Here is a 12,461-nt window from a genome sequence, read left to right as displayed (position 1 = left end):
ATTGATTATCCGTCCATTTAATATACTTTATTGCACTTAACAACTAGTTACATCACAAACAAGAAATGGACGTTTACAAGGGTGGACTTATCTCTAAGAGAGATCTCTTCCAGCCAACCCAGAGGTAGTATTAGAGTAACTGCGGAAGAATAAAAAGAGGTGCAATATATTAAATACATTATAATAATTATATCTACATATAAAACCGTTTAAAAATATATATATACACAAACATATGCCTAAGCCTCTATAAATATATACACATATAAAATATACTATACCTACATACATACCTATTATATTAAGAATAAGAATAAAATAAATTTATAATTTACGTTAGACAGAGAAAGAAATAGGAGCGGTTAGTAGTGCCTACTTTGTAGGCCGCGCCGCCGCCGCCGCCGCCGCGCTGCCGCGGGCGTGCGGAGCGGGGCGTGCGGAGTGGGTTGTACGGAGCGGGGCGCGCGGCGCGCGGTGCGTGTGGCCGTTAACCCGTTCGAGCAGCTGATTATGGGTACTTACCGCAAAATTGTAGTCTCCATTACATTGAAGATTTTCGAAAATTTCTCATTATTGTTTTTTTTATTGAAATTTGGGTTCTATGCAGCTTAAAACACAATATGGAATTGAAAATAATTAAAAACAAAACTCAAAATTTCATGAATTTTGCGACGGAAAATTCCACGAGATATTAACTCAGAATCATGGTCTGAATCATCCCTCTCAGTATTCGTTACGATGTCACTAACACCCAGTATAAACTACACTTATAAATCACTTTGTCATCCCTATTTTGGTTAGGACATTACAGGCTGATCACCTGATTGTCTGAAAGTAAGATGATCCGTGCTTCGGAAGGCACGTTAAGCCTTACTGATGTAAATAAGTAGTCGTTACATGAGCCACAGTCAGGGGCCTTTGGCGGCTCAATAATAACTCTGACTGATAAGGTTGGTAATTCACGTCATAACCCACACGATAGAAGAAGTATAAAAAAAGAGAAAAAGTACTTCTAAAAGATTATTTATTTGCAGCTTCTCTAACCACCCTGTTCTGCGCCCGCGGCACGACTCCGCCTTGCGATAAGTACGAGTCGCGCGCGTCGCGATTACCCGTGCCGCCAGTGCTGAACACATCCCTATTAACGATCAAACAACAGGTTTTTTTACGACACGCAACAATTGTCACCACCGTGTCTTCACGCCAATATACAAATATAATATTAGCAATAATTCTCACAATAAAATACCTCATCATCATCATCAATTTAAGAGCCACGCTCTTGTCGGTGTAGCATTTTCCATTCCAGTCTATCAAAGGCCAATTCCTTGACTTCCCTATAAGACACGACGTTAACCTTTTCTTTAATCTGTTCCATGTAGCTCTTCTTGGTCTTCCCCTTCCTCTCTTGCCTTCTAGCTTTCCTTCTATGATGTTTTTAATAAATTCGTCGTGTCTTATTAGGTGTCCAATCATCTTGCCTCTTCTGTCCTCAATAATTCTCAGTATTTGTCTCTTTTCCCTTACTCTTACGAGCACTTCCTCATTTGTAACCCTTTCTGTCCAACTTATTCTTTCCATCCTCCTCCAACACCACATTACAAAGGCCTCGATAAAATACCTGTACCATATAGTTGATAAATTACCTAATCTAGTAGTATTTGGTCTCAACCTGGTCAGTCATTCTCCTCACAACACACACGATAGAAGAATCTTCTTATTGTCTCGACTTTTATCAAAGTCGACTAACACCGGTTGCATTACCAATTAGTTATTAATTTATCTAAAGGGCAATTTTAATTTTTTTCCGGGTATCGAATCTCTCCTGATCGTGAGTGCAACGCTTATCCACTGCCACACCCCGGACACTTCATACATTAAACCTCGTTTTACACAGACACTACACATTGACGTTATCGTACACGCGCATGTGTGTGTAACGTCTGACGCCCGTACGATTCAAGTCTAAACTATTTCCGAGCGGAGTGTTGTCTGTTTGTAAATACGTCCCACTGCTGGGCACAGGCCTCCCCTCAATCAACCGGGGGGGTATGGAGCATACTCCACCACGCTGCTCCAATGCGGGTTGGTGGAGGTGTTTTTACGGCTAATAGCCGGGACCAACAGCCTAACGTGCACAGCCTCCGAAGCACGGAATCATCTTACTTTTTCGGACAATCAGGTGATTCAAGCCTGAAAAGTCCTTACCAAACAAAGGAGTGTCACAAAGTAATTTCGACAATGTCCCCATCGGGAATCGAACCCGGACCTCCGGATCGTGAGCCTAACGCTCTAACCACTAGACCACGGAGGCTGTTACTGCCACTGCCACTGCACCGCGGGGATGACTCTCTATCTTATATCTTCTCTCCTAGCCGGGTGGAGATAAATTCCTGTTTTTATGTATTTTATAACGACAATGGACATCACATTAATAATCCCTACTGGATAAGACAACGGCGGTAGTTAGAAAACAATGTTGCTAGACTATGTAGCTGAGACGTGCCTATAAAAGCGGGACAGAACGGTAAGGCGGGACTAGAGTCTCGATAATTCCCGAAAACAAAAAATATCAAACTCGAAAAGTCTCAAACTAGAAAAGTCTCGAACTATAAAAGTCTCGAACTCTAAAAGTCTCGAACTAGAAAAGTCTCGAACCCGAAAAGTCTCGAGAAAACAAGCTCGGTTCGAGATGAGAAAAGATATCATGTCTCGAGAGTTCGACGGGACTCGCCGGGTCTGCACGTTAACCGACCCTTTATAGTAGGCTTTGACGGATAGATTTCTTTGACGTGACTTATAAGTAGGTTTTCCTCAGATAGCATATTATACTACTAGGCCGGACAAATGGGAAGCGCTCTCATCCGGTACAAAAATTAAAGACAACATTGGCTTTAGCCAAGTTGCAAACGATTATGTCAATCGACAGTGACATTGATAAAAATATATGGGATAGACATTATTAATAAAATTACTATCGTAACTTCTAGAAATAAAGTAAGTAGATTAAATTCATCTTTTTAGGGGTTATGTATACGTTTTTACAACAGAATACCAGACAATATTTTGAATTTTGAATCAGCTTATTAAGATTAATGATTAGCTAAATGATAAAAATGCATGGTGTTAAATGTGTTCCTCTAGTTATTAAATAATTTGTAATGTGTACCCTCATTGATTTAAAAGATGTGTTGCTGTTGCAGTTTCTTGTCATTTCTTCTCCTCAACCATAACACGTTGCGAAATGACGTAGATTCAAATATGTTAAATTGTCCTTCAACAAGTTTATCTATGATAATTACGTTGGATAAATAATTCTAAATTGCGGGGCGGAAGGCAAGAGGGAAACCACTGCCCTATTTTTCCCTAAAAAAGTAGCATGGAAAATGCTGCACCGACAAGAGCGTGGCTCTTAAATTGAAGATGATGATGAAATAATTCTGATTCTGATTTCTGACCTTATGACCCAAGTCAAGTCAGATTGGCATACGACCACGGATATCTTCTAAACCTAACATGAGATCACGACTATATCCCAATTGGGGTAGTCAGAGGTACATCCATCGCAAGATGAACTAAGTACCCACACCTCACCGAGCGTTCTGTTAGACCAACGTGATAGGTGAGCCGTATCGCCGTCTATAAGGATCTTCAACACTACTGAAAATCGGGACACGTCTCCAGGGTCAGGGACAGGAAGCCAACACTATAAAGACAATGTTGTAGCGGCTTTTATAACGACCGAAGATAAATTTGACGCATAAAATTTGATAGAATAAAGAATATTCAAATTGAAAAATATCTTTACTCAGTAGGTTACATAGTTACACTTTGAATCGTCAATTTTTACATAACGCACGTCTCATCCGCCTAAAACTACTGCAGCTTCTCACAACTTGTATAGCCGGGGAAAAGAAGCTGCAAGAAAAACCTCGGCAAAGGGCCCTAGACGTTCTTTAAAAAAATAAAAATAAACATAAAATATTGGTATACAATTGAGTAATTTAGCTGCCTAATATCAGTTCTCTAGACAGTTAATCCCATGCATTCATATCTTCTAAATAATCGCTAACCTTATAATAACCTTTCTTGCAAATTTTCTGTTTAACTACTCTCCGCGGATTAGATAGTTCGTCTTTTTGGATATTAGTATTCTTCTTTTTATCGTGTGGGTTGTGAGGTGGATTACCAACCACATCAACCCTGGTGTCAGGGTTACCATTGAGCCGCCAAAGACCCCTGACATGGCTCATGTAACGACTACTTATTTACATCAGTAAGTAGTAACCGGGACTAACGGCTTAACGTCCCTTCCTAAGCACGGATCATCTTACTTTCGGACAATCTGATGATCAGTCAGTAATGTCCTAACTAAACTAGGGACCAGAAAGTAATTTTTGTGATATGTCCGCACCGGGAATCGAACCCGGGACCTCCGGATCGTGAGCCGAACGCTCAACTACTAGACTGCGGAGGTCGTTACATTCTCATTACTTTACATTACATTTTTGAATATTTTTGTACCCCGAGCAATAAGAAAACAAGTACATAATTATCACGTAAAAACTTGTACAACGCAATCTACATTTATTGGGGGAAAGTAGCCTGAAATATCCCCAATTGAATTTATTAGTAAATCCGTTGACTCTGCCTACCCCAACGACAAATAGGCTTGATCTAATAGGCCAGACTTATGGTGAACGTTGAAGGCTTCCGGTAAAAAAATGTATTCCTAAGTGTGGGAAGTTAGACCACGCATTGTATTTTCATATCCCGGGTGAGAGCTCTCAACGCTCCCCATTTGTCCGGCCAAGTAGTTAATGCCATCCGCGGCTAATCTACAATAAGTCACGTCAAAAAAAAACATATTTTCCCTAGTTTTTTTAAAACTACTTTATACGTATTCTTAAAAAAACACCGTAAAAACTTAAATAAAAAAAATAAGATGACAAACAAACATAAGTACCAACCTTTTAGATAAATTCCAATCAAAAAAAAAACGTCAGAATGTCTCGAGGGCCACTTAATCAAATCACATATGCACTGTCACAATATTTTTATAATTTTATCCTCCATACAGTTTCCATACAAATTCGTATTTAGAACGACACTTTTCCATACAGAATAGTTTTTTAAAAATCCACTATTTCGGGAAGTAAATTTTCACTGCAAATACGCAAGTTTTATATATTATTAGTTAATTCATTTTATCGATCGACACATCTACACTCTACGATGCTCCAAAGCAGACTGATTTCAAACCCCCAGGTATGTTTCAATAAGACATATATCCGTCCCTTTCACTCCTATAGTTAACTCCGCGAGTGAGCGGGATAGAATGAATGGCATGCATTATGGGACCCTGTCTCTTTGGACTTTTTTCCGATGATTTCTTTGAACGATCCAAAGGATCTATATGATCTATAGATCGCTATACCACCAGTGAAATATGCCTTTCGTGATTCATTGATACGACCTTTGAGTTATAAAATTATTGTATTTGATTTGGACTATTTTTATTAGTTTTAAATATACATTTTAGTTTTTTAGTTTATATTTTTACACTTAATGACATTTAAGGTTATTAATTATGTTCATCTATCAGTCTCCGCGGTCTAGTGGTTAGAGCGTTACCTCACTGGAGGTCGGGGTTCGATTCCCGATGGGGACATTGTCAAAATCACTGAAACTGTCCCTTGTTTGATAAGGACATTGCAGGCTTGAATCACCTGATCGTCAGAAAAAGTAAGACGATTCAGTGCTTCGGAGGGCACGGTAAGCTGTTGGTGCCGGCAATTACCCGTAACAAAACACCTCCACTAACCCGCAGTGGAGCAGCGTGGTGGAGTATGCTCTATACCCCCTCCGGTTGATTGAGGGGAGGCCTGTGTCCAGCAGTGGGACGTATATAGGCTGTTTAATGTATTTTTATCTATATTTTTTATATATAAGTAGGAAGTGGTATACCCAGTGAGAACTTACATACACACATACATAAACTCACGCCTATTTCCCACCGGGGTAAGCAGAATGCAGTTCACTAACACAGTTGTTTCGACCATTATAGAAGTCGATACGGCTCACCTATCACGTTGGTCTAACAGAAAGCTCGGTGAGGTGTGGGTACTTAGTTCATCTTGCGATGGATGTACCTCTGACTACCCCAATTGGGATGTAATGTATATATGTATAATCATTTATAATCACTACTTACATCATATAATTTAATTAATAATTTATATTGTGTTTTTTTGTATAGTGTGTCAGGATCGAAGCAAATGGTATTCCATAGTCTCTGCTTACCCCGGTGGGAAATAGGCGTGAGTTTATGTATGTAATTTGTATAATTTGTATTAAATATTAAATTTGTATAGTGTAATATGGACGTTGTCTGAATTTTTTTTTTCATATAACTCCGTCGCAGTTAAACTATGTATGTCGAGTCTCTTCAACATTAGGTATACCCCGCTTGACCGGACAAATGGAGAGCGTAGAGAGCTGTTAGTGGTTGAAAACGAATATGAAGCCATACTTCCCGCCGACGACAACCACGGAAATCCAGAGGTTCCAGGTTCGTATCCCGGTGGGAACAAATCACTTTGTGATCCCTAGTTTGTTTTCGTTATCGTGTGACAGCCCTCAGCGCTCCCAATTTGTCCGGCCAAGTAGTTAATGCCATTTTAAAATAAGTATTTAAAAATATAAAGTAATAAGTAGTCGTTACATGAGCCATGTCAGAGGCCATCGGCGATTCAATAGTAACCCTGACACCAGGGTTGATGGGGTTGGTAACCCACCTCACAACCCACACGATAATTAAAATCAACAGCTTATATACGTCCCACTGCTGGGCACAGGCCTTCCCTCAATCAACCGGAGGGGGTATGGAGCATAATCCACCACGCTGCTCCACTGCGGGTTTATTAGTCAATTATTATTTCTTAAATCCACCAAACCCCAGTGAAGCAGTGTGGTGGAGTATACTCCATACCCAATCCGGTAGATTGAGTTTGGGTATATCCTTTATACGTCCAATTTACGACAGTTCCGAATTCGGCTTTGTAAGTTTGAATTCAAACCTTCTCTTCTCATCCTGTGAGTTGTGAGGTGGAATACCAACCTCATTAATCCTGGTGTCAGGGTTACTATTGAGTCGCCAAAGGCCCCTGACATGGCTCATGTAACGATTCATAAAAAATCCTGTGTCACTTCAACTTTCTCCTACCCCCGTAGAGCAACAGCGTGAAGACACGTATATATAATGTTGATAGAACGTCAATGAGTAAGTAGTATATTTTATTTGCATAAGAAATAAAATTAAATATAAATTCTCCTATGTTATTCTTAAAAATTGAAGTGATCGACAAAGTACATGTGGGTACAGAAGTGACCACTTTGGGAACATTCCTTCTGCAATGTACTTAAATTAAAAAAATCTTTTTCACTGATTTCTTTTTAATTTTATGATTAATCAACAATTTGTATAGAGAACCATAAATTAACATACTCATTCTCAACTTAATCCGTTCTCAATTTTAAGTAACAAAACAGTTCATTAAAATTTTGCGAAAAATACAATGAAAAAAAAAAAGAAAAACATGTCAAAATTCCTTACGTACAGAGTTACATCATTAATTTTGCCGAAATCTCAATATGGCAGCCGCCGCCATATTTGATTTTTTTTTACTTATTTTCCAAATCTAATTATATCAATGAATCGGAAATTCGAGATAGTGATTGATGAGTTAGGGTGTGTTCACGTTACGAAAGAATTTTAAGTAGATTTTGCAAAAATATGCGTAAAGTGTCAAAAGCTGGGTGAGTTTAACCATGGTATAAGAAGACCACGCCGGCGGGGTCGTCTTCTGGGTTCTGAAGTGATTGATGTCGCGAGCTGATTGGCCGCCTCCATGGCTGGAGTATCGGGTCGTCGGGGTCAATAGAGCACTGAGAGCTTTAACAGAGAAACAAAAAGAAAAAAAAAGAAAAAAAAATTCCAACATTTTGCTTCACAAAACCCAGTAATTCTGAACACACCCCTATGTGTCCAGGTGTGAGATCCATCACGGCTGATGTTAATTAGACGGGCCCGGGTTTGAGTCCCAACTCGGACAACGCGTCAAATAAGGTAATAAAAATTTATGAACTTTCATAACTTTATAGTTCAGTAACGTATTGAGTTTTTTTTATGTGACTTATGAGGCTGAACAAGTGAAGAGCCCTGTATTGCCGTTTAACACGTGAGTAAGAGCGAGACATAGTCCATGCTCTCTCTCCCTTACTCCTTACGGCCGTTTAAGACTAAAGTAAGACCCAGAGGGGGTGAGGTAAACCTAGCTCAGCCGCTGGTGGGGAGCGGAGAGTTGCCGTTCTATACGTAGTATTATTCCTTATTCTATCTTCTCTTCTATCGTGTGGGTTTTAAGGTGAATTACCAACTTCATCAACCCTGGTGTCAGGGTTATTATTGAGCCGCCAACGGCCCTTGACATGGCTCATGCAACGACTACTTACTTACATCGCTAAGTAGTAACCGCGACCAACGGCTTAACGTGCCTTCCGAGGCACGGATCATCTTACTTTTCGGACAATCAGGTGATCAGCCTGTAATGTCCTAACCAAACTAGGGATTACAAAGTGATTTTTTTGTGATATGTCCCCACCGGGATTCGAACCCGGGACCTACGGATCTCTCAAGCACTAGACCACGTTATTCGTCAAGCGGCCTTATTCTGTGTTTATTATGTTTAAAATTTGTCGATGACTGTACCTTCAAGTAGGCGGATTTATTTTTTTACCTTCTCAACGTCGACAACAAGTGAGTGACTGTACAGTTCTCTAGCTCGAGCAAAATGTGTTCACTACCTCTATTTGTAACTCCTCCGTGCTTCGGTGTACATGTAATTAATGTCGATGACCGACCTCTTCAACCCTGGTGTCAGCGTTACTACTGAGCCGCCAAAGGCCCCTGACATAACTCATGTAACGATTACATACTTACTTAAGTAAATAAAAGCTGCGACGCGTTTTCAACTAGCATTTCTAAATACGCAGTCGAGACCGACTACTTAACGTGCCCTCTGAAGCACGGATCCTTACTTAAATTACTTTTTATATGTCCCCATCGGGAGTCGAACCTGAGACCTCAGGATCGTGAGCTCAACGGTCACCCACTGAACCACGGAGCCCGTATAAATTTCCAAAAATAATATTATTTTTTTTTAACCAAATTGACTTTTAAGGTCGACTGGAAGAAATTGCTTCTGAGCAATAAGGCCGCCCGTTTGTAGCATATAGATTTTTGTATCACCTATCACCATAAGTTTCATCATATCCATCTTCATCACTTCGTAAGTAAGATGATCCGTGCTTCTGAAGGCACGTTTAGCCGTTGGTCCCGGTTATTACTTACTGATGTAAGTTAGTAGTCGTTACATGAGTCATGTCAGGGGCCTATGGCGGCTCAGTAATAACCCTGACACCAGGGTTGATGAGGTTAGTAATCCACCTCACAATCCACACGATAGAAGAAGACTTCGTATCAAAAGCACAGCCCACCCTTTTGGGGATTAGAGGCGTGTGTGTTGTTTTCTAAATTATCCCGATCAGGAATCGAACCCAGGTCCTCTAATGAGATTGTCATGGTGAAACCATTACACCAGGAAGATCGCCGTCATCATGTAATAGTTATAAATTCTCTGAATAACGACCACCGTGGTCTAGTGGTTGAGCGTTGGCCTCACGATCCGGAGGTCCCGGGTTCGAATTCCGATGGGGACGTACCACAAAAATTACCTTGTGATCCCTAGTTTGGTTAGGACATTACAGGCTGATCACCTGCTTGTCCGAAAGTAAGATGATCCCTGCTTCGGAAGCCACGTTAAGCCGTTGGTCCCGGTTTTTACTTACTGATGTAAGTGCGCAGTCGTTACATGAGTCATGTCAGGGGCCTTTGGCGGCTCAATAGTAACCCTGACACCAGGGTTGATCAGGTTGGTAATCCACTTCACAACCCACGCGATAGAAGAAGAATTCTCTCAATTAACCCCAAAAGATAAACCTAGCGTGAAGAATAATAAAGACACCTTTCAACCCAGATTAAAACATAAAATGTACTAATCTCACATTCAAAGAATTGGAATCATATCAGATTGACTACGGTAGAAAGAGAGAAAAAATACAGTGACGTCAAGGAAAAAAATCTAAAATGTAGAAGGGCAAACAAAAATTAAATCATATAGCGACCTACCTCACACTAAACCCTGGAACATTTGACAAAAAACATGTTGGACAAGTGTGAAGTGGATCTAACATGTTGGGTTCCGTACGAAAACGAAAGCAGACTACTAAAGAAATTCAACACTTTTTCTCTTCTATCGTGTGGGTTGTGAGGTGGATTCATCATCATCATCATCCAAGCCGTGTCCAGCGACGGCGACTCCTAAATGTCTATCCCAGGTCGATGTTATGATAGGCTCTAAATGTGGCTAGCAAAACCGAACTTCGTTGAGGTGGATTACCAACCCCATCAACCCTGGAGTCAGGGTTACTATTGAGCCGCCAAAGGCCCCTGTCATGGCTCATGTAACTTTTTTTTTTTTTTTGACGTGACTTATTGTAGATTTGCCGCAGATGGCATTAACTACTTGGCCGGACAAATGGGGAGCGCTGAAGGCTCTCACCCGGTACAACGTTTAAGACAACAGGCCTGAGGGTGCCCAGTTGGGCGCGAACCTCGGCTCAGGGCGTCGTCTGAGAGGAAAAATATTTGAAAGAATTAATCGACCCTTGCGGGTCGATAGCGATAAGCGCTGAATGAGGGAAATCGTCGACCACGCCGGCGGGGTCGGTATCGGGGTCCTGAAGTGTTAGGTATCGCGAGCTGATTGGCTGCCTCTATGGCTAGGGTAATCGGGTCGTCGGGATCGTATATTACGTCCTTCGGACGCCGATACTTTTCAGTACCGTCCCTAAGCGGGGCTCATGTAACGACTACTTACTTACATCAGTAAGTAGTAACCGAGACCAACAGTTTAACGTGCCTTCCAAAGCATGCGACGGAAAATTCCACTTAACATTAACTCTAAATCATGGTCTGAATATCAAAATATATATATATATATATATATCCCTCAGTATTCAAACCCAACTGGGCACCCTCAGGCCTGTTGTCTTAAACGTTGTACCGGGTGAGAGCCTTCAGCGCTCCCCATTTGTCCGGCCAAGTAGTTAATGCCATCTGCGGCAAATCTACAATAAGTCACGTCAAATGATCGGCTCTGGGTGAGACTTCCAATGCCGGATAGCCTTCGACGTGGCCATATACAATTATTTTTTATTTCAATTTTATTTTTACTAAGTGCAGTCATGAGTGCAGTAATGTACCCACTTTAGGACTCTGTCGCACTAACATATTTGACATTTAGTGAGAATTACAGTTAAATTTGTCAAAAAACTTAATGTGACATGGTACTAAAGTGTATACATATTATTGCTCGTGACCGTACGCTACCGTCTCAGAATTTTCCCCAACGCCCGCGGAACCCTAAACCCTGAATCACACCAGAACCCAGTCCCTAAATAGATAACCGCATAATATGACAGGCTGACACAAAAAAATATGTCGGTGGACACAAGCTGTAAGGGTGTGAGCAGAGAAGTTGAGAGCGGGGAGCGGGAACAAACATAACTTTGAAAATAAAAAATCGTCAATATTTTATTTTCTTTGAATTTTTTTGATTTCGACCCACCCACAATATCCCCATCGGAAATCGAACCCGGACCTCCAGAGAGCCCAACGCTCACCACTAGACCACAGAGATTGTTGTAAATACCTAAATCAATATTTTTTTTATTTCCACACACAATAATTTACATAATATTGACAATTACATTGAAAGTTTATAGAATTGTGATGGTGTCTATTTAAATGCACAAGATAACCCACTACGATGATCCGTGCTTCGGAAGGCACGTTAAGCCGTTGGTACCGGTCACTACTTGCCGATGTAAGAATATAGTCGATACATGAGTCATGTCAGGGGCCTTTGGCGGTTCATCGCGGCGGGTATTATTAAACCATGATGTTAATAATATAGCTATGATGTTAATAAAATAATAATAATAAAAAAGTTTATTGATCATTTCATGATGTGCTCGATCATTTCATGAAATAAAATATCATTCGTTGGCCACATCATGATGTGGTTTGGCCAGATCAATGAACACGAAACGTTTAACGATATGAGCAACTAAATGCATGATTACTTCATGATATGGCCAAACGTTGGCAATCATATCGTAAAATTAGTAACATTATCCACCGGTAGTGGCGCTGGTGTCGATTGTATTTAAACCTTGATTAATATGTATTATAATCGATGAATCGATATAATTGCACAATTTTCCATGTCAATCACGTAAATAGTTTTGAACCTAAAAAAATATTCGACTATTCGCAT

The 12,461-nt window shown here is 40.5% G+C and overlaps 2 protein-coding genes across 2 annotated transcripts in view; one reads left to right on the top strand and one right to left on the bottom strand.

The window, feature by feature from the left end:
- Nucleotides 1–5,231, bottom strand: part of LOC126379184 (extracellular serine/threonine protein kinase four-jointed-like) — a 30,519-nt gene extending 25,288 nt beyond the window's left edge. Inside the window, exon 1 of the mRNA XM_050027860.1 lies at nt 4,971–5,231. The gene's annotated coding sequence lies outside the window, so the exon portion shown is untranslated. The remainder of the gene's footprint in view (nt 1–4,970) is intronic.
- Nucleotides 1–12,461, top strand: part of LOC126379156 (uncharacterized) — a 215,904-nt gene that overhangs the window by 70,673 nt on the left and 132,770 nt on the right. The window lies entirely within an intron of this gene.

Source organism: Pectinophora gossypiella, chromosome 28 (genome assembly GCF_024362695.1).
Source record: "Pectinophora gossypiella chromosome 28, ilPecGoss1.1, whole genome shotgun sequence".
In the NCBI taxonomy this organism is placed as follows: Eukaryota; Metazoa; Arthropoda; class Insecta; order Lepidoptera; family Gelechiidae; genus Pectinophora; species Pectinophora gossypiella.
This window is presented reverse-complemented; position numbering and strand designations above follow the sequence as displayed.